This window comes from Sorex fumeus, unplaced genomic scaffold (genome assembly GCF_029834395.1).
Source record: "Sorex fumeus unplaced genomic scaffold, SorFum_2.1 ptg000115l, whole genome shotgun sequence".
Classification (NCBI taxonomy): Eukaryota; Metazoa; Chordata; class Mammalia; order Eulipotyphla; family Soricidae; genus Sorex; species Sorex fumeus.
The window spans coordinates 5,966,510-5,993,801 of NW_026606172.1; the positions used below are offsets into that span (position 1 = coordinate 5,966,510).

General features: G+C 37.4%; 1 pseudogene; it reads right to left on the minus strand.

Annotated features, from left to right (window-relative positions):
• Positions 1 to 9,167: 9,167 nt before the first annotated feature.
• LOC130043167 (ADP-ribosylation factor 1-like) lies at positions 9,168 to 21,804 on the minus strand (annotated as a pseudogene).
• Positions 21,805 to 27,292: the final 5,488 nt, after the last annotated feature.

Genomic DNA, 27,292 nt, shown 5'->3' on the forward strand with positions numbered 1-27,292 from the left:
AACTTCTGCCATTATGAATATTAATGATTATTCATCACATGAATTTTTCATTGCATGATAGATCACTCATGTTCAAAATTTAGTTTTAAACTTTATGTCCTTTCTGAGACTCTGAATTTATTAATAAACAAAAGAAAACTAAATCCTGTCCTCATAAATCCTATATTCCACTGTAGATACAGTCAATAAACATATGATGAAACGTACATGATAACTTAAAGAGAGAAATAAGGGAAATAATTGAGTCTTTCTGTGAAGAAGTCAAGATATTTAGGCTGAATGTGATGAGAATTCATTTAAAGTACTAAACCATTAAAATGTTTTAGGAAGAATCCAGTGTTTCTAAGATAGGGTTGATTTTGGCATATTCAAGTGATATTAAAAAGGCGTTTGTGGCTAAAGCATAATGAGAAAGTAGTGGAATGTTAGGAATGAAAGTAACAAATGTAAGCAAGATATCATTTTTATAAGAACTTACTTTCGATGGGAGAATCATAGGAGTTTTGAGCCAAGTACCGGATTAATTAAAACAATGCCATGGTTATACTTTTAAAAACTTCTTACAACTACTCCTTAAACCAAGTCAGCAACAATAATAAGGATAGGATTTTTAGCTACAAATATGTTGATGGTGGAAAGATTCAATGTCAGTGGAAGGGAAGATTTGTTACATGAAGAATATGGATAAAATAGAACAAATGTGATTACTTCAGAGCTTCTTGCCTTGCACAAAACCAACTTGGGTGAATCCCTCGTACTTCACGTATCCATTGAACCTTGCCTGGAGTGATCCTTGAACATAAACCAAGAGTAAGTTCTGAGCATTTTGGGTATGGCCCAAAAACAAACACAAAAGTTGCTTAAAATATTTTATATTAAAAACATACACAAAAACATAAAATGCATAATAGGACATACACTGATGAATATCAAAAGAGTAGAAGACATGTTAGTACATTTTAAACTACATTGTATCTAAGAAGAAATAGAAATTTGAAAAAAAACTTTGAAAAATCCAGTATCATCATTTAATACCAGATAAAATAACTGGGAAGTTGTCAATGATATCTGGTGACAATTGGAAAGAAAAGGTCTGTCAGAAAGGGGAGATAGTCAATTTTGTTAATAGTTTGAGCCTGGAGAGATTGAACAAGAGTTTAAGTTCTTTCCTTGCACAAGGCAGATCACAGTTCAATTCCCCAGAACCACATATACTCTGAGCACCATCATTAAAATCTAGGTTACAAAATCAGTGATTCCTGAGCACTACTAAGTGTGGCCAAAATACCCTCTCCCCACCACCACCAAACTCTAGGTTTCTATAGAAATACAAGGCACAAAAGATGAAAAGAATAGACTGGAAGTTAAATTCACCTTCCTACCCAAAATACTTTTTGGATGAATTACAATTTTTATTGAAATTCCAATGTAAATATTTAGGAAATAGAAAATTTATATGGAACCACAAAAAAACTGACTAGTCAATGCAATTTTGAGACAAAAACAAACGAACATGTAGGTATCAGATCCCTGACTCAAAATTATGTTAGAAAACTGTAGTGATGTGTACAAATTGATATTGAAATAAGCATCACACAGCCCAGTGCTATGGGTTTTAGAACTCACAACTAAATATTTACATGTGTAAGCAGACAAACAACAGAAAAATATCTTCAAGAAATGGTGCTGAGTAAAGTGAAGAGCCTCATTGTAAAGAATTTATCTTGATTTCTCGACTTCTCTCTCATGCCATGGACAATGGTTAACTGAAAGTTGATGAAACTTGGTTTCAAACTTGGTTTGAAATTTGATTCTAACTTGGACATTAAAACAAAAACCATTAAAAAAGTCAGAGAAAACACAGGCAAATCATTTGATAACATTGGTTTCAGGATCGTCTTTGGGGATTTAACTTCAACAGAAAGGAAAATAAAAGTAAACAAATGGAAATATGGTATTACATCAGACTAAAAGCTTCTGCGCACTAAAAGATACTTGATAAAATAAAAAGACATCTTACTGAGGAAAATAACACCATATCATACATTTGATAAAGGGCTAATATGAAATGGAGTATAGAACTCACAGAATTCAAGGATAAAACAATTCATTAACAACTGAGGAGAAGAGATAAAAAAAATATTTTACCCACGAAGACATATAGACAGCCAACAAGCACATAAAATGCTAATTTTCCATATGAATAGGGAAATGCAAATCAAAAGGACAATGAGGTATTAAAATGTTTTAGAATTGCCTCTTTCATGAAGGTCAGAAATGGGCTGGAGAGATAGTAGAGTGAGCAGGGCATTTGCTTTACACATCATTGACCGAAGTTTGATCCCTGGCACCCCAAATCGTCTCTGACACCACAGAAGTAATTCCTGAGCAAAAAGTCAGGAATAAACTCTGAGCACTGCTGGGTGTGACACAAAAACACAAGACAAACAAGAAAAAAAAATGTCATAAACTAACACAAGGGACAGTGTAGAGAAAATTGAACCCTTGTATATTGTAGCTGGGAATAAAAATTGACGCAGAATTTATGAAAACAGCATGGTGATTCTCAAACTATCAACTGTAGTCTACCAGATAATTCAGTGAGTCCATTTCTATGTATCACATAATACAAAAATGTTTATTCAAATAAAGATATACACACATCTATGTTCATTATAGTGCAATTTACAATACCCAGTATCTGTAAAACAACCCAAACTCTCAATGACAGATGTGTAGATTAAAGTGGAACCCATATTATATCTATTCCATATAGAGAGATTATATGCATATTTATGGTGGAATGACACTCAGTCATAAAACAATGAAGTCCTGCTTATTGCTAGAATGTGGATAAAACCAGAGGGGTTCATGGCTGGTCAAATCAGAAGACAATTACAGGCTTATCACATTTATATTTGACATATGAAAGAAACGAGGCAAGGGGAAAACGCTAAACAAATCTTCAACAGGGTCACAGTATAGAGGTTTCCAAAGGGGTGTTGAGGAAAAGTTTAAAAGTGTCCAGTGGCACAGTAGTGGAGAAATATTTTTTCTTTACTGGTGGACATGGAGAGGTATGAAATAGTCCTAAAATGTTTACAGTGTTGTAAACCTACATTACCTCAACAAAGTAAAGGTAAAGGCCCTCCCGTTGATCATCGATTTGCTCGAGCGGGCCCAGTAACGTCTCCATTGGAGACTTTGTTGTTACTGTGTCTGGCATATCGAATACTCTCGGTAGCTTGCCGGGCTCTCTGAGAGGGGCGGAGGAATCGAACTCGGGTCGGCCATGTTGGCTGCGTGCAAGGCAGATGCCCTACCCGCTGTGTTATCGCTCCAGCCCTCAACAAAAATAGATACTATTACATAGCAATCAAAAGAGATAATTAAAAACAAACTGCAATCAAGTTGTGGGATTTAAAACTCATTGAAGTGAATTGAGAAGAGAACTCTAGGTCAGAGCAGCCTCAGACAGAGTAGAAACCAACTGAGAGGTTTAGGAAGGAAGCACAGGAGATGAACAGAATATGGTGTCTGGTGGGAAATGTAACAGGTTTAATTTTCAGATGGCGGGAACACTCGGACTTTTTATTTATTTATTTATTTAGGAAATAAATTTTGGAATGAGCAAAATTATCTAACGATACACACAGAAGGGGTTAATTGCATAAAAAATAAAATAGTAGGGAGAATATTCAGACTGAACAAACAGCCCTAGTTGGCAGCCATTGTATCTCTTTCCATGTAATAGGAAAAAAATGGTAAACGGTCTGAGTATGCACACAGACAGATATTTGAGTGTGTTTGTAAAGGTAAAATGCTTTCTTACAGTAAAAGTATTTTCAGTGCTAGTTGGTGCTAGTATCTTCAGAGTAGATTGTGGGATGCAGTGCAGTATATGTGTCTGGGAGGAGGAAAGGTGTGAAATAGTAATTTAAGAGCTTGGAAAGTGTTGGGGATTGCTCCATATGCTAAGAGCCCATCTGAGAGTTATAAACATGAATTTAAAGTGGTATCAGTCCACACAGTGCAGGGATTCCTTTTCTCTCCAGCCATACACATACAGCTGTTGAAGGAACAAGGCAGGGAATGATCGGATTTGATGAATGTGGTGGGGTTTGCCAGAAAATAGGTCAGAGTGAGAGAACAAGAAGAGTGTCCACAAGGCACAGGTCAAAGAGCTACATAGTCAAGCAAGGTAACTAAGACTGTACCGGGAAAATGGGGCCAGAAAAATAGAAAAGGAAAAAAAAAAAGAGGAGGAAAGTAAAGGGAAAAAAAGAGGGATTGGAAAAGTGGGAAAGTAGCAAAATACTGCAGGCCTATAAAAAGTTAAACCTTAGTTGGTGTCAGTTCAGTAAAAAAAAAAAACTGACAACAAAATTAGAATTTAGTAGTGAAATGGATCGTTTCCAGTGCAGATCTTTTGGGGTGGGATTGATAGAAGGACAATGTCCTGGAGGATATAAACTTAGAAGCTGAAAAGATCAAAGTACTGGATGGATTAGAATTGAATTTCCAATGACGAATTTCCAAGAATGATAAATATAGTAGTGAAGTAGGACTCAGTGACCCATGTACTAAAGAAAATGGAAGCACAGACAGAGGTGCTATGGATTTTCACTCAGAAAGTTATAGGGTGAGAGAAGATGACTTAACAAAAGCACTGATTTTTTCTCTTTCTCTGGAAATTGCAGGCTAATGACTTAGTTTTCAGAGGTAAATAAACTTTCTCTCTCCAGTAAACTATTCTATAGTACACAAGCTACTAAAGTGCATTTTCATGTGTGATGATAAAATACAGACACACACACACACACACAAGTTTCTGATAAAACTTGGGAATTGTTCTTAAGTGCGTTTAAGGAGTCTTCTCATTGCTTTGGTCTAAGTTCAGTGTTTCTCAGCTGGGGAATATATAAACCTCTGTGGGCCCCCAGTATATTCCAAGGGGACCACAGGTGAAAATTACATTAGTGGGGCATCACAGTGTGAGACCAAGTAATTATCCAGTAGGAGAGGCGACTTAGAGGAAAGGAACAAGATCAGAAGGAGGTCCCTGTTGAAAAGAGGTTCAGAATCACTAGACTAGTTAGAAAATTTGATCCCTGGCACTCCAAATGGGCCCCTAAGCATTGCCAGAAGTGATCTGAGCATAGAGCCAAAAGTTTACCCCGAACTCAGCTAGCTATGGCTGAAAAATCTCCCTGCCCCCAACTACTTCTTCATAGTATTAGACGTTATTAGGAAATTTAATTTCTTAATTAAAAAACACTCATGCTTTCATTTTAAGTAACGTAATTTCAGTCAAGAGTAGAAAGGTGCCTCCAATTGGTATTTTCAAAAGTGGACAATATGCTACTAAATGAGTATACCATGAAGCTGCTTTTTAAATCAAGAAAATTAAGAAAGTGGTTAGGATACTTTTTATACTGAGGAGAACATTAATCATTTTTTTCCTTTGCGCTAAAAATTTGTAAGAGCTTAGTATGAAGGAAGACCTAGAGAGGAATGAAAGGTTTCATATTAATGAGCATCTGTGTACATTTCATTTTGTGTATTCTATTTTGTCTCTGGTCTAAAGGAAGCTATGAGACCCCTGTGGCATATATTTTCTAAGTTTCACATAATTGGCATAATACTGATTTTATGCATTATATCTTTATATAACAGGTTATTGATATCTGTCAATGATTATATAAACAACCAGTTAATAAACGCTTATAAAGCACAACTTGTTCCAAAATAATGGCACATTCTCCTATTAATGGAGACTTTCTGTAGGTAACTTGGGGGTTAAATCATAAAGCTCTAAGCTTTAAGTGTGCCATCTACTGGTGAAATGAGCACAGTGTAAGAACAGTGCAAAGTCATGGTTTAAAAGCAAATCATTTTGTCTTATCAGATGGTGCTCATATACTAAAATATTCTCAGCTGGCCCAAAGAGAAAGTAACCTGATATTGCTGCGCTTATAACACAAGGAATCTCTGATCAGAAATTTGGAGAATGGTGGTTCTTCTAGCTTTCTGTAAGATGGGTCTAACTTTGTATTTGTTGTTCCATTTTCTTAGGTGCTGTTTCTTTTCCTTTTAAAATTTAAGAGAACAATAGCAACCATTTATAAATTCTTTTAAGTTCTAATGTATATAAGTCCCTCCATCTTCAATTATGAATAAAAGCATCTATTTTTTCTTTCTCTTTTTCGTGTGTGTGTGTGTGTGTGTGTGTGTGTGTGGCGCGGAAGGGGGGGTGCTTTTTGAATCACACCTGGCAGTGCTCATGGGTCACTCCATTAGTCCTGGCTCTGCACTCAGGAATTACTCCTGGTGAAGCTTGGGGCACCATAAGGGATGCCAGGGATCAAACCCCAGTTGGCCTCATGCAAGGCAAATGCCCTACTCACTTTATAATCACTCCGTTCCTGATATTTTTTTCGCTTTAAGCAAATTTACCAAATTTTAAACTTTATACTTAAAGAACTACGATTATTCTGATGATGTTACTATAGTAGTAAGTGCAAATAAGGCTGCATTTAGAGTTACAGAAGTTAAAAAATGAGGATCATTGAATTCATGAATAAGGAGGAAAATCACAAAAGTGTTTCGTGTTTTAATTTTGAAACTACCTTCATCTACACAGATATTACTTTGGAAAGCTTTACTCTTTACAATAGATGTAAAGTGGAAACAAATAATTTACTTAAATAATCTAAGTTGAGGATTATTGAAATAATAATTACATCGCAGAATTGGAAGTATTTCTGGGTATTGTTGCTATTTAGTCCTCTCCCTTTTTGAAAAGGTAATGTGATCGGTAGTGTCAGCTTTCATGGTTTTGATATAGAAGGATTGCACCTTCTCCGCCACCAAAGCGCCCAAACCCTCTGCCACTGTCCTTCTGCCACTTCTGGCCCACCACTTCAAGCTCCCCCCCACAACCTTTTTATGGCTTTAAGATGACATCTTAAGATGGCTTTAAGATGACGCTGGAGCGATAGCTCAGCGGGTAGGGCGTTTGCCTTGCACGCAGCCAACATGGCCAACCCGAATTCGATTCCTCCTCCCCTCTCGGAGAGCCCGGCAAGCTACCGAGAGTATCTCACCTGCACAGCAGAGCCTGGCAAGCTCCCCGTGACGTATTCGATATGCCAAACACAGTAACAACAAAGTCTCCAATGGAGACGTTACTGGGCCCGCTCGAGCAAATCGATGATCAACGGGAGGGCCTTTACCTTTACCTTTTACCTTTAAGATGACATAAGGTTTAGATTTATTTCTGGGAAACACTGAAAACAGAGTAAAAAACTGTTTCTGCATTTTAAAGTTCTGTCACTGTCACTGTCCCCACTTTGTTCATTGATTTGCTCAATCAGGCCCAGTAACAACTCCATCGAGACTTGTTGTTACTGTGTTTGGCATATTGAATATGTCATGGGTAACTTGCCAGGCTTTGCCATGCAGGCAAGATACTCTCAGTAGCTTGCCGGGCTCTTCGAAAGGGGCAGAGGAATCAAACCCAGCTTATCCGGGCCGGCTGTGTGCAAGGCAAATGCCCTATCACTGCGCTTTCACTCCAGCTCAAAAACTTTTGATACCCTGTGGTAAGAAATATAGTGGTTAGTTGAAGGCAGTGAAATTGATACATTGCAAAAAATGTTCAGTTCAATGGTTTGTCTAGGACTTGTCCTTCACTTGTAGTGATACTTTCATAATGGGAGTATGCATAATAGATGCATACCTGTTTAGTAATTTATGCTATTCCTATCATAATTCAATGGTAAAAGCTTAACTAATAATATGTATATTCAATGACAGCTACAGCACTATATTAAAAGAACATAAAATTCAGACAACACAGTCTGTTTGATATAATTCTCAAAATTATATTTGTTCCCCGGTCAAAACTGCCCTCCAGTTGTTCGTCGATTTGCTCAAGCGGGCCCAGTAATGTCTCCATTTTTTCAGACTTGTTGTTACTGTGTTTGACATATTGAATACGTCACAGGTAGCTTGCCAGGCTTTGCTGTGCAGGCGAGATACTCTCGGTAGCTTGCCGAGCTCTCCGAGAGGGGCGGAAGAATCGAACCTAGCTTGGCCAGGCTGGCTGCACGCAAGGTAATCGCTCTACCACTGTGCTATCGCTCCAGCCTGTTCCTCGGTCATTGTAGTTCAATTAATAAAAAAAAAAATCTAAATCTATAAATAATTTTATATTAGAAATTAAAATGGGAACTGTAAATGTAGAACAGTCCACAAGTTCATTATGAATGCTTTTAATAGAAAATATAATAAAATACTGCTTTTGTATAGTTAAGAGATTTTATTCTAATAGCTATAATTCCAGTGCTTGTTGAAATGAAAACTGAAAACAGAGATACAAAACAGTTGATTACTAATTATGTGTTGAAAGTAGAAGAGGTTCCATGACATCAAATGTACTGTTTCTGAGGTTTTCCCCCATATGAAGTTTAACAGCTCCAGCTTCTTCAGTGTTTATCAAAATACAAAAAAAAAAAAGTAGAGGATGTTGTTTTTGATGCTAAATCTGACCCTTGCAGGCTGAGGGAGGGAAAGCTGCAAAGGGTAATCCAAGTGACCTACCAACCCATCTCCTGGATGGGCATTTAAGCACAAATACTAGCACAAATGCTATGGACACGGGATGAGCCAAGAGCAAATCACAGGGGACGCTATTGTGACCATGCAGAATGGATATCTCATGTTCCTGACAGGAAAACAGGACCACACTCAGACCTTTACTGCAGAATCTACACCAGGCATATTTCTCCTTTCTATCTTCAAGTGTTTTCCTTATACTACACTTAATTTTTTTTTTTAATGCACTGAGTTTGGGTTAAAAACCAACTTCAAAATGGTTCTTATCCACAAATTTGAAGCCCAGAGGAGATGGGCGGAACCTGTCTGACACAGCAACTCCAGGAGGTCTCACCTGCCTAAAATTCCTTCTCAGCACTAACAGTTTGTTGATTCTCTTTACAATAAAACGAGCAGAGTAATATTGCAGAGGAGTACCAAAAATTGCCTCACTGGGGAAAAAAAATTACATTAAATAAAACTCAGTTGTAGGCTGCATCTGCACATTTACAGCAGAGTGAAGCGGGCCAAGAGTAAAGACAGTTTCTGGCACTCACACACCTCAGGGCTCACGTTTGTTTTGAAGAAAGAAAATCAAGGATGGAGAGGGAGTGAAGAGAATTCTGGTTCCAGAGCCGACAGAACAGCCAGTCCAGTCCCTGCTAGAGTCCATTCCCGCTGGTGGCATAGGGGCCTGAATGTACCAGTTCCTATGGTGCAGGGCGTGTAGGCCCAGATGTCTATGGTCTCAGTCACATTGGGGAGATGCTGCTTGTTAGCAAACATGAGCAGAAGCACATCTCTGAGCTCAACTCCAGCCAACATTCTCATGAGCTCATTCATATGCTTTCTGTCATTACTGTCAACCATAAAGATCAGACCTTGTGTGTCCCGGAAAGTAGTGGCTCCATAGAAGTCAGATATTCTCATGGATGCCCATAAGCCACGGAGTGGAGCTGATGTTCTTGTACTCCACAGTTTTCATGTTGAAGCTTATCCTAGAAACTGTGGCCACAACCTCCCCCAGCTCCAGCTTTTACAGGATGCTAGTCTTTCCTGCTGTACCCAGGCCTTCCATTGACATGCATATTTCCTTCTTGCCAAAAAAGCCCTAAAAGAGGTTGTCAAAGCATTCCAACCTACGTATTTGTAGATCGGTGGAAGCAACACTGGTCAAAGAAAAAAATTCCTGGGTAGCCACAGTGCTGCTGCCACTCCAAGCCAGGCATTGGTTTTGTTCCCACCATAAAATACAGTTTAATTAGGAGGAGCACATTTAATATCATTCCATGATACTTATAACCTTGATGTTATTATGTGATTTACATATTGAGATCTGTATCAGTCATATTGCTGTTCTGAGATTTGGAATAACCACAAAGTAATGTTACTCACTAAAAGAAAATGATACACATAAAGCAAGATAAGACTTACTGACTTTTTAAATTTTGTTTGAAATAAATATTCTTTATATTTTAAATTTTAAAAAATCCTTTCTAGTTATTCTAACTTTAGCACTAATGTTTTATCACTTTAGTGTTCTCACCATCAAAATTTTGACTGGTTAACAGTGGGGATCATTTCAGTGCATTTTTCTTAGAGGACAAGATGCTGGAGTTTATGAGGTGGAAGTGACAACATTTACAAGACTCATGAGTCTTCACACATGTTTCAGTAATCACCCTAAGCCTGAGAAATACACAAGATTCACCTTTGCTCTTTATATTTCTTATTGATTTATTAATTTAAAAATAAATTTATTAAACATTTAGACAATTTATCTTGATATTAAACTAGAACTTAATGTATGTACTATACCAATACATTAGTCTATCTTGTAACGGGAAGGAAATATGTAGGAAAGAGTAATACAACATCAGCAACTGGGTTTTTCCCAAGATCCTACTTATCCTGTATGAGTATCTAACCTCTAGATCTGAGGTTTGGAAATTCACTTATTTCTGCAGCAAAGGCCATTTATTTGGCAACCATTTGGTATGTTAAATTTATTGTTTATTTTTCATTCACTTCACTATGGATACTACTTCAGCATCTGTGAATACATGAAGAAATAACAACTTGTAAAACAAAAACCATTTTCCACTACCAACGAAAATGGTTATTTATTTGTGCAGAGATTTGAAAGTACATTAACTTTCTATGAAATTTTACGATATTAATTTTTAATTTTTTTTGAAAATTTTAATCATTGGCTGAACTAGAAACTCTATTTCCAAAATAGCAGTCAGTGTGAAAATCTATATGAGACAACACATACCTGACAAGACAACGGAATGCCTATTTTTCCCAAGATACATAAATAAAAATAAGAAATAAATATTTTTTCTAAAAGCTTGCCACAAGAACCTAAATGTTTTCATTTATTTCACCTAATAACTATACTAAGAAAATTACACCAAGAGAATTGGAAAGGAAATTTGTGAAGATGACATATTTCACACACTATTTTGGAGAAGAGTCTGATGCAGATACATAGGAATAGCAAATATATATATGTATACATATATACATATACACACACACAAACACACATATACACACATCAAGCTATGTGAGCAGAAGTTATAATTCACTGGATAGCTCTGCATTTTCATATATTACTCATTAGTTTCACTTTTCCTGCAGTTATTCCAGACCTATTTATTTGGGGGTGGGGGGACATTTAAATTTTTTTATTTAAATAGCTTTGTGATCTTTTGAGAATAAATTAACTTTTGAGTACAAATTCATTATGTTACGCTGATTGGTTTTTAAGTTTAATAGAAGTAGGCTTAGGACACTTATGTTATTCAGGCATAAACTAACCTCATTTTTTATACTTTTACACATATTTGAAAAGATTCTTCACTGTTGATTAATTCAAGCCTGTGTACAGAATAACAAGATGATCTCTCTCTCTCATGAATTTCCTGATCAGATTTTTAACCAGGGCTCATACTGATCTCAATATGAAGGTGAAATTGGAAGATAGAATAAGGGTAGAATAAATGTGAATTAATTTTAGAAAAGAATAAAACATTGATGACAACAAGAGAACTAGAAATTTATAAGGAAATATTCTCAATCTCCTATTTTTCCCTCTCATATGGAAATAGAAAAAGGTAAAGCATTATCATGAATGAGGGACATGGTGAGCAGATTTATCAAGTAAATTTCCATATACAATTTTTAAAATAAAAAGCTAGAAATGATTGTGAGTAAAATGGAAAAAAATATAAGTCAAGATTCCTAGAGCAAAGATATATGTTCTTTACAGTCTTGGGTATAAAAGGCAAACTTTGTGAAATGTATAAAGGAAGTATATGTATCTTCTCTCTTGAATAATTAGAAGGAAGAATATATTCTTATTTGTCACAATCTCTAAAACAGAATGATTGTTTCAAGATAAGAGAAATAAATATTAGGAACTGTTTAAATTTTATAAAATATCTACTTTCCAACTGGTTCTGGAAGTCTTGTTGGAACCAGAACCAGCCACAATCATGCTGAGACCACTCTCCACACGCAGGAAGTAACTGGCAGAGGAACACAGACATGCGGGTCCTGGAGCTGAGATCTCCAAGCCTGCTCGGATCAGGGCTGAGTATCCTCCACCCAGATCCTCCATCTTCCAGTAGGCAGAGGTCACACCCACCAACTGCCCACCCCCCCCCCCCCCCCCAGGCGCTGTGTAAACCCATCAACGGCCAAGAGCCAGAGACTATAAAACCCAGCTCCCTGAGTGACATCTTATTATCTTGTTCTTACTTTGGACAATCTGTCAGGCTACAGAATGTAAACCTGCCCACAAGGCAGAGTCTGGAAAATTGCCCATGGCATACTCAATATGCCAAATACCAGTAACAATGATGGGTCTCATTCTCCTAACCCTGAAAGAGCCTTGAATATGGCACTTTTTAAAATCTCAGGGCTAGGATGAAGGAGATGTTACTGGTGCCTGCTCGAGGCAATCGACAAACAACAGGATGATTGTGATCTTGATCTACTTTCCAACAAGGATAGTATTACAAGATCTAGATACAAACATATGGGACACATATGTCATGTTGCATGGTTTCCAGTATGGACTATCATATTTTTTCAGAAATGGTGTTAATAATAATATACCTATAATTTTATGTTAAAATGTGGTTTTTAATTGCTTTCTTATTTTTTTAATTAGATGTGCTATTTTAGTTAAATTACCTGCTCACCTCCACATCATTTATTTTGTACTTTGAAGTAACGTTGATTTACAACATTGCATAAGTTCCAGGAGTATAACTTCACACTTTGGTAAATGTATGGTGTGGGCAGGAAAAGTTTTAACTGAACTGTTTATTGAGAAAGATATTTATGTGTAAAAGTTCTGTTTGGCTTCATTTCTTTCAATAAGAATGAAAAAGATGATATTTTCTCCATGAAGAAGTTTTTCCTAAGATACTCCAGTGGTGCCTAACTGAGAATTACATACAAGATTGATATCTATGTTTGAGAGATTAGTATAGGAAATTGACAAAAAAATCATTTCAAGATATCTTAATTTTCTAATATTTTCACTTAATATAAGCATTGAAATTATTTTTTCACAGAAAACATTGTTTTGAATACCTCTCCACAGACACTCTTAATTCAAATTGACTACATCTTATTTTTTATTTTTATTTTTTAATAAATTTATTCATTGAATCATTGTGGGAGTAGTTAAAAGGCTTTTGGGTTTAAGTCTTGGTCATACAATGATGAAACACCCATCGCTTCACCAGTGCACATTTTCCAACACCAAAAAATCCAGTATACCCCCTATCCCGCAACCTCCCCCTACCTGTGTGGCAGATGATTTCCACATTACTCTCTCTCTCTACTTTGATTACATTCAATATTTCAACATCAGACCTACCATTATTTGGGATTTTACCCTGACACTCACATCTGCCTAAAAGGCAACATTAGATAATTTGTTTTCTATTGTTTTCTATTGCTGACTGTGAATAGCAACTGTGAGATTTTGAAATTCTGAAATCTTAATAAGTAAATCTGGAGGGATTTCTAAAAGCCACTGGGTTCCAAGTTTTGTTTCTGAGTCTCTGGGATCATGGCTTAAGCCATTTGTTGAGTAGTCAGAGGTCCCCTGACTACATCCCCTTTCATCTTGATACTTCTAGCATACTTTATCTCTAAAATTTAAAAAAAGGCAACAATCATTTCGATTTTTTATATCGCATATGATTCTTACATTTCCTAATATTGTTAAAGGAGAGCAATAATAATGCTGAGGATTTAATTAAACATTATAACAATAATATTTAGAAATTCCTATATGCTTTGCTTGAAACCTTCTTTCGGGTAGGGCGTTCGCCTTACAAGTGGCCAACATGGCCGACCTGAGTTCGATTCCTCCGCCCCTCTCGGAGAGCCCGGCAAGCTACCGAGAGTATTCGATATGCCAGACACAGTAACAACAAAGTCTCCAATGGAGACGTTACTGGGCCCGCTCGAGCAAATCGACGATCAACGGGAAGGCCTTTACCTTTTACCTTTACCTTACATTCTTAAAAGTTTGGAATCTATAATGTATACATTGTCATAGTTTGATATGAATAGAACTGTATCATTCTAAATATGAACATTTACCTAATGTCTGAAAAGTATATTTAGTCATTACATTTAGAAAGTAATGACTCTTTCATCTTAAAGATATTTTAGTAAAAAAAGTTGGGATGCTTTAGTAATAATAGTCTCTGGAATGAAGCTTTTTCTTTTAATTTTTTGTTTGTGAGGTACAGTTACAGACTTACAAACTTTTGTGCTTATATTTCAGTCATATAATGCTTGAGTACCTATCCATCCACCAGTTCCCATTGTCCACCACCGATGATCCCAGTATCCTCCCACCCACCCCCCACCAAAGGAGTTTTTTAAAGTAATATATGAATTAAACTATGAGCAATTACTGCTTGGAAGACAGGTATGTTAAATATTCTGTTTATATGTACATGCACACAAAATATATGTATTATATTTTGCCTTCGCAAAATACAATAGTGTACTTGAAAAATACTGAACATCTATCATATTTATTTGGATACTAGAAAAATAAGTTTTTTTTTCCTTATGGCATACATCACATGATTTACTACATGTACTAGAAAGATGAGAAAGTCAAAAAAATACTGTTGATCTCACAGATAGTAAAGGTAAAGGTAAAGGCCCTCCCGTTGATCGTCGATTTGCTCGAGCGGGCCCAGTAACGTCTCCATTGGAGACTTTGTTGTTACTGTGTCTGGCATATCGAATACTCTCGGTAGCTTGCCGGGCTCTCCGAGAGGGGCGGAGGAATCGAACTCGGGTCGGCCATGTTGGCCGCTTGTAAGGCGAACGCCCTACCCGCCGTGCTATCGCTCCAGCCCATATACCTATTACCTTCAGAAAATATTCTGATCATAGAACAAAAATACATATAAACATGAAAATATTCTTAAAAGTTTGTAATCTATAATGTATACAGAAACAGAAAAAATAACAAGTATCTATTGAAGTGTTATATAGATGATTAAACTCTGAACTCTCATGGATAAGTATGTTGTACTTTCACTCTTTTATGGTATTTCTCTCATCTGGATATATTATAAGCAGATTGATAATATTTAAGAGATAGGTGTGGCTGAAAAGTTATTTACAGTGGGCAGGGTGCTTGCTTTGCACGTGGCTAACCTGAGTTTGCTCTCCCATATGATACCCAGCAGTGATCCTGGAGCAACCCTTAGGACTTCCTCCTCGCTCTGTCCTTAGGGATCACTGCTGTGAAAGGGCTTGGGAAACCAACTGTTTGTGGTGATGGGTATGAAATGGGTGCTGCTCATAAGTAAAGCAAGCCCCTTACCTGCTGTTTTATCTCTCTTGGTCCTAGGGATTGTTTCTTCATTTTGTATACCTAGGAAAAAATCTGGGCAGCAGCAATGCAAACTATTTTAGCCTGCAGATGATATAATGAGAGAAATTTTTGTCCTTGTTTTAAAGGATGTTATCTTACAGAACTTACTATATATATATAGTATATATATATTCTACTATAAATATATATAGTAAATATATTTCTTTAAACTCAGAGAATGATGTTTGGCAAATTGTAAGAGATAACTGGCCAGTTTTGGTGAAGTTGTCATCCCCATTATTTATGTTGCTGCTACTTATAATATCTGGATCATTATTTATATGCATATAGGAAAAATAAAATTGTTAATCCTAAAATTATGTTTAGGACTATTTAGAGTAGTTGCATAGATTTGAGAATGCTATGATCATATACTAATGCAATAGGCAGGAAGTGATTTCTTTGTATTAAACAAGTAGAATGACCCTTCCCCCCTCCAAAAAAAAAAGTAGATACAGTTTGTTATCTAATCAACCTGAAAAACTCATTTAACCTATGATTGGGTGAGGAGTAAGAGAATTGCTGGGAAATCAAAGGCCAGTGGAGCTAATAATTAATTTTTTTAGAACACAATCAGTTTCTCCTAACCTAACCAATAAATCCATGAGTTACTACAAGCCAAAACTCAAAAACCAAGATCTATGGGACTTATAAAAGGATGAAGAGCCTAATACAGAAGGCTTTGGTGACCTTAGAGTAGCAAGTAGGCTCTTGTTCATGATTATCTATAACAGTTTCAAGTCAGAATATGATTTGCTAATGTTTCTTAGTACCCTTTATACAAAATTCTACCTTTGGGCAAAAAGATAATAGAAACAAGATACAAAAGATATGAAAACAGAAAATTCTTAGGTTAGAGGAGATATTTGCTTAGAAAATATAAAAAACTAGAAACAATTTATTTTTCAAAATATTCATCAGGACGATTTGATTTTTTTCTGAGGTTATATAAGTTAATCAACGAATCATAAATATTTATTAAATGACTAAATGACAAGGATGCCTTGAAAAAAGTCTTGATACTTTCCCAGCCACAAAATACTTATACTATGATGATAGTATAAGAAAAAAATGCTTCTAGAATATTTCATTTGAAACATATTCTAAATATGCCAAGGATACTTCATATCTAATAAGAATTTTAGAGTGTTGTTTTTTTATTGTGTGTATGAATGGAAATATGTATCAGTGCTTTAAAAGAAAGGATATAAAAATATTTACCCAATATGAGGCTGGAGCAATAGCACAGCGGGTAGGGCGTTTGCCTTGCACGCAGCCAACATGGCCGACCCTGGTTCAATTCCCAGCATCCCATATGGTCCCCCAAGCACCGCCAGGAGTAATTTCTGAGTGCATGAGCCAGGAGTAACCCCTGAGCATCACCAGGTGTGACCCAAAAAGCAAAAAAGAAAAAAAAATATCTACCTACTGTGAGTATATCATTCACAGAAAAACAAAGAGTCAAATTTATTTAGTTTATGATTATAGACTATTTAGAAGATTTCAATGCCTTCCAAATTTGTTTAACAACTTCATTAATTTTATATCTTACGTCTAGTTTAGACTATTCATGTTAAATAAGTCAGTAAGCCGATCTTTCCTAATTCACAAGTTCAGAAAACAAATACTCCTCCCCACATTCAATTGATTCTAATACCATTACCTGTATTTCATTTTTATATTCAACTCTGCAAATATTAAAGGAAGAGAGTTAGAATGAGGAAAGAAAATTAACAGTTGATCAGGACAAGGAAAGAAAAGGAAGGAGGCCATCAGGTAAAATGTTACTGACAGTAATACAGAGGTTTCTGCATTTGCATTTCAAGTGGTGAACCCTTCCTTGCTCAATCTCTGGCACAACATATGGTCTTTAGCTCTCGAAGGAGTAACCCTGAGTACTTCTGATGTGACTAGCCAAACCCAAAACCCACCCACCATAAAAGAAAAAACAGGTTCTGCCATGCCCACGCCCACCCAGCCCCCACTTTCCTCTTCACATGCCACTGACCAACAAAGTAGAAACAGAGGCAAACCAATTGGACCATATTAAACTAAGAAGCTTCTGCACCGCAAAAGATACAGTGACCAAAATACAAAGAAAATCTACAGAATGGGAAAGGATGTTCTCCTAATACCCATCCAATAAGGGGTTGACCCCAGATGGCCCACAGAGAGCACGCTAATCCCTGAGCGCAAAACCAGAAATAATCCCTGAGCACACCTGGGTGTGGCCCCCAAACTATATTCAACTAAAGCAAGCAAGCAAACAAATAAATAAACAGTAATTAAAAATGTAAAATAGGACTGGAAAAATAGCACAGCAGGTCAGGAGCTTTCCTTGCAGGAGGTGAACCCAGATTTCATCTCTGGCATCCTATAAGGTCCCCCAAGTTCTGCCAGCAGTAATTCCTGAGTGCAAAGCCAGGAATCACCCCTGAGCATTGGTGGGTATGACCCCAAAATAAAAGTTAAAAAAACTAAAACTGGAAATGTAAAATAGAGTTGGAGTGTTCAAATATACTAATATCTCAATAGCACATAAAATTAAATACTAGTTTGTTAAATATAAGTTAATAGTGAATTGTGCCCAATTATAAGATAAAAATTGCAGGTAAGGTGCTTACCTTGTATGCTGCTTACCTTGTATGCTGTCCTCTCACATGGCCCCCAAACAAACACATAAAAGAAAAATAAAGACTGTGTGAAAATATATGAGGTGTCATAAGTGGGTTATGCTTGCTCTTTTCAGATATATTTTCCTACATATCTGCACAGTTTGGTAGTACATCCACAGATAATATATGTTTACCAGAAATATGATCTATCTGTCAATGCCTCCATTGTGAGACTTGTTATTACTGTTTTTGGCCTGCCGAATACACCACGGAGAACTTGTCAGGCTACTCTCGGTAGCTTGCTGGGCTGGTGCCCGCTTGAGCAAATTGATGAAGAATGGGAGGACAGTCCTAGAGTGCTACAGTGCTATGTATGTATGTATGTATGTATATATACACATACTTAAATATAGCAAAAAGCATAAAGTTCTCTCTATATAATTTTTTATGTAACAAAAAAACAATAGACAATGTTCACATCCCAATCCTTGTAGAATTTGGGGATAATTGAATTAGAGAACAAATAGGTAAATGAATTAAGATAATAAGGGAAATAGAATTATTAATTATTCAAGTTATCATACACATAGGTGTGTATGATATATAGAATATATATTTTCTATATTCTGAAAATATATACAATATAGAAAATTTGAGTTATACTTTATTACTGAAGAATTAATATGAAAATAATTTCATATTTTATGAAAACATAAAATTATGTTTAAATGTGTAATTCAAACAAGATTCCTAACAGGCTTTTTACTGAGGATGTAACAGAAATTTCTGATCTTTTTCTGCCATCTAGTGGCTTCTTTGACAGAGTGTCTATTTTAAAATGTGTTTGGAAAACATCAAATTGCATTTTTGATGATTTGAAGATTTCAGTTGTTTTGAAAATATAAAGCTGCGAGTGGATAGAAGTAGACTTAAGGTATTTATTCAAAGAGCACATTGATATTATTTAATTCTAACATTTTTCAAGACTTCTCTTACAGCACTTAAACCTTTAGGATCAGATGAGCTTAATATGATTATGGTCGTAAAGTTACAGTCTCCCAAAAAAGCACCAGGAAAACAAAATATAATGTTATAATTTATGGTTTAAAATTATAATTAATTATCTCATCCTGTTTCCTTATTAATCATTGTTGGGCACAGCATAGGTGGTGTGTGTTTTAAGGACACCTTCCAAAGGTTCATTCATTTATAAAACATTATCTGAGATTTGTGGAATTGCTGGAGAATTTTTGTCTTTACACAAGCTACCGAGAGTATTTGATATGCCAGACACAGTAACAACAAAGTCTCCAATGGAGACGTTACTGGGCCCGCTTGAGTCTTTACACTAACTTTAGAAATTAATTGCTCCTAAAAGCAGAAAATAAGTTCAAATATTTTGTTTTGCAGTTCACAATAGTTTCTTGCAGATAATATTCAAATAACAATCCCACCACCGAGTATCACCCACCACAATAAGAGGGAAGTGTGAAATAAGTTTGAAGTCTACAGTATAGCAGGATACAGAGACTATGGGAACATTTTTATTCTCATCTTGGAACCAGAACAATAGATAACCACTTGTCTTGCCTGTGACTGACTCAATTCAACCTCCAGCAACCCAAGTGATTACTAGAGCCTGACAGAAGTAAGTCCTGTGCACATCTGGGTGTGGACCCAACACACAAACTAAAAACTTTTCTGTCTGGCATAGAGGCTCTCCTCTTCAGTGAAGAGGAAATAGCAAGTGAAACCACACACACAAACACACACACACAAACATACACACACACACACACACACACACGATGCGATGATATGAGCCAGAGAGATATTGCAGTAGATAGGCTCTTGCTTGATGCAGCCATCTTAAGTTTGATTCCTGGCACCCTGTAGAGACCCCAAGCCCTTCAGGAATTTTTCCTGAATGCAGAACCAAGAGTAAACTCTAAAGCAAAAGAAATAAATAAGTAATTTAGTGCAGTCAGGGAGATGGTATGGTAGTTAAGGTGTGTGCGTTGCATGCAGTTAACCCCAGTTCCATCTTCAGCACCATAGGGTCCCTCCAGCATTGTGGGGTACAGCTCTGGAGCCCACCCGCTTCTCACCCCACATGGGGATTGGACAAAAGCGAAAAGGGAAGTTGGAGCACCCTTGGCATTGTGATCAGAGCAGTATTTCATTCTCAGACCCTTGGAACCAGCTATACCAGGTCGAAGACACCACTAGAGTAATTTACTATAAAACGATTATAAGCCACTTCTTTTTCTTGATAGAAACTGAAATAAATATAAATTACATATTTTCTTTAAAAGGTAAAGGCCACTTTAGGTAAAAGGTAAAGACCCTCCCGTTGATCGTCGATTTGCTCGAGCAGGCCCAGTAACGTCTCCATTGGAGACTTTGTTGTTACTGTGTTTGGCATATCAAATACTCTCGGTAGGTTGCCGGGCTCTCTGAGAGGGGCGGAGGAATTGAACTCGGGTCGGCCATGTTGGCCGCTTGTAAGGCGAACGCCCTACCTGCTGTGCTATCGCTCCAGGCCACTTTAATCACTGAAATATTTTTTTTATCTACTTTCAATTTGATTAATGACTAAAATCCTACTCATGTAGTTGGCATTAACAACAATTTTATATTATTCTATGATATTCTGAAAAAGCTCCTTAGTTTGCACAAACTTAAGAATGAATACAATGGGCATATTTTTTGGAGGATATACCTATTTAACTTTGTGTGTGGTATAGGTAAAATCCCACATTTTAGAAATCCTAGAATTTCTAAAGTGAATCTACAGATAGAGTATTAGACATTATCAGAAAATATAAAAATGGCAAACTAATACATAAAACAGTAACATAACACTGCTAAGCATCAGGAAAGTGTAAATCAAAACACCACAAGATATCACCTGCCACCTGTTAGAATAGCAATTATCAAAAAGACAATAAGTACTAGTGAGGATGCAGAGAAAGGGGAATGTAAATTGATGGAATGGCTGTAGTATTACAGAAGTCTCCCAACACTTTTGGTATTTATCAGAATAAAATAAAAAATGTACTCTTATGTTCACCAGAGTCTAATTTATAATAGCCAAGGTATGTGGGGGGTCGTTCTAAGTGTGAGGATAAAGAAGATACTATATCTGCTTCCACCAACCATCAGGGACCCAGGGATTGGATTACGCACAGAAGACCCACCCTACTGGTACCAGATAAATACCTCATCAGCAGACCTACACTACCCCCAGTACCTCCATTACCCAGCCACCCACACAGTCCAGGACATTTTCTGGATGCTCGGGCCGAGACTCACGCACGAGTGAAGCCCCACAACGCTAGGGAAGTGGAACTCTGAGACCTTGGACTCCAGGCTCAACGGACCCGAAGACAGAGATCCTCTGCTTGCTACCACCAACAGCAGGTGAATAAGGGATTAAAACCAAGAGCCCCACCCTACCCTGCCGTGTCTGCTTCCACCAACAGCCAGGGACCCAGGGATTGGATTACACATAGAAGACCCACCCTACAGGTACCAGATAAATACCTCACCAGCAGATCTACACTAACTCCACCTCCACTACCTAGCCACTGCCATGCTTCAGGATGCTTACCCGACTGCGAGGCCGCGAAGCATCATGAGACACTTAATACCCATCTCCCAGGATTTCCACACCATATATCATATAGTATTCGATATGCCAGACCATATTTGATAGGGTTCAAATATGGTTTTAACCATGGGAACACCTACAAGGGTGATTAGAGGCCGCCCCAAAAACCTCTATCCCTATCGGAGAGACTGGCAAGCTACCGAGAGTGTTCTGCCCACACGGCAGAGCATGACAAGCTATTCATGGTATATTAGATATGCCAAAACTAGTAAATACAATAGGTCTCGTTCCCCTGACCCTGAAGGTGTCAACCAATACATCAGCGTTGAGAAGGATGTGGAAGGAGAGGCTGATAAAATCTCAAGGCAAAGTAGTCTGCCAAAATAAAGAAAGACATAAATGATTGTCTGTACTTTCAATGCACGTACACTGGCATCAGATGCATCCATCAAGGACCTGATGGTACAAGTGTGAAAGATCAAGTACAACATCATTGGTCTCACCAAGATGAGAAGGCATCAATCACATCATGCCGTTTTCAACACTGGAGAAGAACTGTTCATCAGAACATGTGATAAAAGAGGCATAGGAGGTGTCGGTGTATTTTGTCAACATGCACTTGGCCATGAGGAGCATTAATTCATTCGAATGCCTAACAACCCGAATCGGATGATAACACTTCAATAGATGTGGCTCACTGAGGACAGTTTCTATCTTCGTTGTCTATGCACCAACATCCAATTATGATGAAGGAGAAATTGAGAAATTCTACATGAGTCTGGGGAAGTTCTATAAAGAAGATCACACCTTCTACAAGATCAGGGTCAGTTATTTTAATGCCAAGATAGGACCAAGAAGATCAGCCGAAGAACTACACATCAGGACCCATGGCCTAGAATGAAACAAACAGGGTGAGAGACTGTCTGAGTTCATCTTGTTGACCAAGACCATCCATGGTAACAACTCACAGTTCCAGTAGGCCAAATTTAAACGTAGACGTGGGAGTCTCCCAGCGAATGGTTCAACAACGAAATTGACCACATCATATTCAATCAACGGTTTTGCCTGACCGATGTCACTGTTCTCCCAAAATTCCAAACAGGATCGGACTACCATCTCTTCATGCAAACTTCTTCACAGAGTGGGGAGAAAGAGCTGCAAAGTTTAAGAAGAGAACTCCCAGAATGACCACCAACTAGAAGCTCTTTGGCACTATTGATGCAACATGGGAAGATGCCATTATTGACAACATTGCCGAATAATACGATCAAATGGTTTAGCATCTCCATGATTGTGCAAGGAACGCCAAGAGAGATATAGCCACAAAAAAAAAAAAACGCCTGTCTTCGAAAACTCTTGAGCTTATTTGCCAACATGGTTTGGTGCATGCCTGAGGCAACCACAAGCAAACGTCTGAACTCGCAAAGCAGTGTAGAGATGAGATAAAGGAAGACCTCAAAGAGAGAAGAGCAACAGTCCTGGTAGATGCGGCAGAAGCCGGGAAAAGCATTCACAACGCCCGCCTTTCCTTCGCCAACTAAAAGACCAAGATGACTGCCCTTCGATGTTCTGATGTATCTATCACATCTTCCAGAATGGCAATGGAGAAGATTATCCATGACTTCTACTCAGATCTCTTCAATAGCCACGTCTACCTGCCCACATACCAAATTCTGCAGGATAGGTATGTCGTTCCCAATGTTCTCCCTTCCAAAATCCAAGACGCCAATTCCTCGGTAAAGAAGTGAACATCACCTGGCCCAGACAATGTCAGACCTAAACACCTGAAGAACCTGCCATCAGTACTCATCAATACACTGGCTTGGCTCTTCATGCGCTACCTGTCTGAAAGCAAGGTTCTGACCCAATGGAAAACGAGCAGGACTGTACTGCTGTACAAGAAGGGAGACATCCATGACATTGGCAACTATCGCCCAATCTGCCTGCTTTCTGTCATCTACAAGCTGTTCACTCAAGTCATCCTGAATAGCACTGGCATAACACTAGATGAAGGACAACCATGTGAGCAAACCGGTTTTCGCAAAGGATTCAGCACAATTGACCATATCCACATGATAACCAAGCTCATTGAGGTTTTTCAGGAGTTCAAGATGGCGCTGTCTAACGTTCATTGATATAAAGAAGGCCTTTGATTCTGTTGAGATGGAAGCAGTCATCAAAGACCTAGCCAGTCAGAGCATTCATACTCAATACATCTGGATCCTCCATGAGCTGTATTATGGATTCACTACCAGGATCTCACCATTCTACAAAGAAGTGATCATCAATGTCAAGAGAGGGGTGTGGCAGGGTGACACCATTTCACCAAAACTCTTCAGTGCCACCCTTGAGAACATCATGCAATGACTGGAATGGGAAGGAGTGGGAGTGAAGATAGATGGTTGGCAACTATACCACATCCACTTTGCTGATGACATCGTTCTAATAACACCAAACATTACCTAAGCAGCACAAATGCTGGCCGACTTCAACCATGAGTGTGGAAAGGTTGGTCTACAGCTGAATCTCACAAAGACAATGTTTATGAGAAACAGTCTCATTCCTGATGTTCCATTCACTCTCAATGGGACAAACATCTCTGAATGCAACAGTTATGTGTACCTAGGTCGAGAAGTCAACATGACGAATTACCTGGCACCTGAGTTGTGCAGGAGGAGGAGAGCAGCTTGGAAGACCTTTAAGAGCATCGAAGAAATAGCTAAGAGGACAAAGAACCTCCAACTCCAGGCACATGTCTTTGATTCCACTGTTCTTCCTACATTAACATATATCTCAGAGACCTGGGCCCTACGAAAACAGGATGGGAACGCTATTCGGGTCTCCCAAAGAGGAATTGAAAGAGCTATGCTTGGAGTATCACATTTCACTCAAATAAGAGAAAGAATTCAGATTTCCAACCTCCATCAATGGTCAAGAATTAGGGATGCTGTCTTGTTAGCCAAGGCATCGAAAATCAGATGGGCTGGACACGTAATGAGATTTGGAGACGACTTCTGGACTAGAGTCGTTACTGACTGGATTCCACGGGACGTCAAAGGACTGTGTGGCCACCTACCTACAAGATGGTCAGACTTCTTCATGAAGACCCTGAACTATCAGTTTGAGGCTCTTCTTGTTACTAGAATGAGCAGACACCATTGAGCTACACTTGCACAGGACAGGGACGAATGGAGACATTTCTGGCACCCACTCGAGCAAATCGATGAGTAATGGGGAGTCAAGTGATCAAGTGATATATGCTATGCACACACATATACACACGTATACACACACACACACACACACTATCGTTTGCTAGACTTTACATATATGGGACTGAAGAGGTAGTGCTGGAATTAAGGTGCATGGCTTGCATGAAGAAAATCCTATTTCAATCCCTAGAACCACACATGGTCCCCTGAGCATCATCAGTAGTAATTACTGAGCACAGAGTGAGGAGTTAGCACTGAGCACTGCTGGTCGTGACACCCCAAACCAAAATAAATTAAAAATATGAAATCAAAGTAATAAATCATTGTATCCAAGAGATGGACAGTAGTTAAGGCACTTGATTTTCAAGCAGCTACCATCCTTGGCACTGCATATAGTTTTCCCAGCACTGTCAGAATGATCCTGGAACACAGAGTAAGGAGTAAGTCCTGAGCAGAGTCAAGCATGGACCACCTCCAGTTCCTTCCAATTAAGAATGAAACCTTGTGGCTGGAGCAACAGCACAGTAGGTAGGGTGTTTGCCTTGCATGCGGCCAAACTGGATTCAATCCCTGACATCCCATATGGTCCCCCCGAGCATCGCCAGGAGTGATTCCTGAGTGCAGAGCCAGGAATAACTCCTGAGCATCCCTAAGTGTGACACAAAAAGAAAAAAAATAAATCTTGTCTTTTGTGGCAACATAAATTGTGTCATTATGTTGAGTGAAATGTCAGACAGAAGGCAAATACCAAATCATCTCAGAATTTACAATTTGCAATCTATAATCTCACTTCCCTTGAAAATAAGTGTTCAGTTTTTGCTTGTAGTTTTGGTAGAAGTGCACCAGTCATGTTGTGCATTTCCTCTGGTGAGTGATTTGTGCTTTAGAAAATTCTTGAACATTTCAAACAAACAAAAATAAAGCTTTAAACAGCAATTCTCCCTCCCACCAAAACAAATAGAACAAAAATCCAGCTCATAAATACAGATTATTGTCTGTGAGAGGTGACAGGTGAGGGTGTAAAAGAAATGGGTGCAGAGAGACAAAAATGCATGAATTTTATTATAAAAGAAATGATTCATGGCAGTGTAATATAGAGAATTGAAGTCACAAATAACTGTATGGTATTGCATATTTTTAAAGTTATTGACAAAGGAGGTCATAAAAGTTCTCATCACAAGAAAAATCTGTTATTATATTTAGTGATGGATATTAGTTTGACCTCTTATGGTTATTTTGTAATAAATAAAAATAGAAAACAATTATTTTGTACTCTGGGAAAAGTTGTCATGTATTTCCATTATACCTTAATATAAATGTCCATTGGTTTCTCGAAAACATAGACATATAATCACTAATAGTTTCAAATGAAAAATGAAAGAGCTGATTTGTCATGTTCCCCTTTATATTTAAAGCATACTGATCTCATCAAAAACTATTGTGTTGAGCTCATGCATATTTCAACAAGATATTATATCAACAATTTTTATTTAGTCTGTAAAAATATTATATGATTAGAAATTACTCATAGATATTAATGTCATATAATATGTCATATCCTTACTTGAAATTTTAATTGATAGATATTAAAATTTATAATCCCTATTACTACAGAGAGTACTAGTAGCTACTTAATACCTTTATTATTTTTATGAAATCTTTATTCTGGTTGTTAGCAGCTATCAAACCATCAAAAGTAATAAACAGATTTTAGAAATAAAATTGTTCTATATGTGTCAAAACTTAATAGCAAACATGAGCCATTTTTATATGTTCCAGAGGAAATGAATAAATTTTTAAATATGTTTATTTTCATGCACAATGAAGTAGACTATTAACTATTAAATCAGACTAGCTACTGAACATCATCCCACCTTATGGGATCCGTCTCTGAAAGCAGCCCTTAATCATCATTGCAATAATAGTTACTCATTAGTATATTTCAGCAAGCTATTGTCACCATTTTTAATTTGGGGGCAAATTGGTAGAATACATTCATGTAGTATACATGGTGTCAGTAAGATTTCAAAATTGTAATTATATCTAATTATCTACTTCCTTAATTTAACCTAGTCATATAGTATACAGTTACTTAAAATGCATTTAGCTTTTAAATACTGATGGTTGGCAAAACTATAGAAAATTATATTTTCACCTAAGACTGGCACAGATAGGATAGAGATTTTGTGTTTTTTATCTCTCTCTCTCTCTCTCTCTCTCTCACACACACACACACACACACACCATGCATCACACAGTCACACAATTAGAACACTTGAATGCAGGGCCAGAAAGTTAGCATGCTACTAACTGTAATTTG